Below are 1,975 nucleotides of genomic sequence, written 5' to 3'. Positions count from 1 at the left end.
ACCGGAAGGCAGGCTGAGCGAGGAGCGCCGAGTCCTCGATGGGCGCCCGGCGCTTCCGCGCAGGCGCCGTAAGAAGATGTTTGGGCGTCCCAGGTGCTCACGTTCAGTGCGTTCAAATCAGCCCATACCCCTCCTCCTCTTGAACAGGTGGGGAAACTGAACCCGGGGTGCAATGAGTGAGGCAGCAGGGGTGGGGTGGGGACTTAACACCTCCTACCCCAACCCCAACCCCAACTACAGTTCTAAATTAATTCACGTCAATTAAAGTTCCCGAGAGCTAGAGATAAAAGGAATATTCGGGAGTGTTAAAGGATGTGGTGTTGTAATGTACCCCGCGAATCACAGAAGGACGCCTCAAGAAGTCAAATTAAAGAGTCACATTTATTGCAATCCGGGACTATGAGGGGCCATTCCCCAAATCTCATAATAAGATGGTCGCAGCTCCAAGGTTCTATAGGCAAAAAAATCACAAAGGTATTGATTACATCCCAGGGTTTGGAATGAGGAACCTAGCTCGCAAAAAAGCAGTTTACAGAAGCAGAAGCAGCATGTTAATTATAGTTTTGGGTGGGGGGGGGGTCACTGAATTGACAAACACATTATCTAGAGCCCTCGGGTCTGGAATGAGGAACCTGGGTTAAATTTAGGCATGTTATCTAAATTACCGGAGCCTTCTGACCTTGGGATAACTGTGCTGTCCTTCCCAGGTGAAGGAAAACAGTGCTTTCTAAGGCCAGTATGACCACAACCCATGGGATATTCACATTACAATCAATAAGGCATTTAATCAAATGGGATGATTTATATAATTCAGAAAATCAAAATAACCTTTCCATTTTTAAACAAAGCAAATTGGTATCATACTTCAGTGGAAAGAAAGACCCGTGTTAGAACCACAGGAGAGTGAGGGAGTGAGGACTTAGAACGAGAGGGAGTATCCGTCCGCAGGGTGTGCAGTATGCTCAGATCTGGCATTTTCAAATGCAGAGCAAAACCATTAGGGGAGGGAGAATTGGAGAAAGGTGGTCAAAAGGTACAAACTTCCAGTTATAAGATATATAAGTAGTAGGGGTGTCATGGGTAACAGGATGGCTGTAGCTAACACTGCTGTATGGTAAGAGTAACCCCTAAGAGTTTTCATCACAAAGAGATAAAACGTTTTTTGGCTTTATTTTTATTGTATCTATAAGAGAAGATGGATATTAGCTGAATCTATTATGGTAATCATTTCACAATATAGGTAAATCAAGTATATGTACATCATGCTGTATGTCTTAAACTTACATAGTGATGTATGTCAGTTATTTCTCAATAAAACTTGGGGGGGGGCACAGCATATGGTGTAATTGCCACATGGACAAAAAGCAAACAAAACAACCAAAAAAATCTACAGTGAAATATCACCTTACACCTGTTAGAACAGCTATTATAAAAAACACAAGAGATAAGTGTTGGCGGATGTGGAAAAAGGGAACACTTGTGCAATGTTAGTGGGAATGTAAATTGATATAACCACTATTGAAAACAGTATGGAGGTTCCTCAAAAAATTAAGACTAGAACTATATGATCTAGCAATTCCACTTCTGGGCATTTAGTTGATGAAAATGAAAACACTACTCAAAAAGATATATATGACCCTCTCCCCCATTCATTGCTTTATCTACATAATAAAAGCCTAATATGCTAAGTGTCTGACCAGTCATTCGACCAGTTGCTATGATGTGCACTGACCACCAGGGGGCAGACGCTCCAACCAGTAGGTTAGCTTGCTGCTGGGGTCCAGCCAATTGGGACTAGACTAGACAGGCTGGACACACCCTGGAGCCCTCCTGCAGTCCCTCCTGGCCCCAATCGTGCAATGGTGGGGTCCTTTGGCCTGGCCTGCCCCCTCTTGCAATCCAGGACCCCTTAGGGGATGTCCGCAGACCAGGCTGAGGGACCCACCGGTGCACAAATCCGTGCACCGGTCCTCTG

The sequence above is a fragment of the Myotis davidii genome, unplaced genomic scaffold, assembly GCF_000327345.1.
Source record: "Myotis davidii unplaced genomic scaffold, ASM32734v1 scaffold73, whole genome shotgun sequence".
NCBI classification, from domain to species: Eukaryota; Metazoa; Chordata; class Mammalia; order Chiroptera; family Vespertilionidae; genus Myotis; species Myotis davidii.
Note: the sequence above shows the minus strand (reverse complement) of the source record.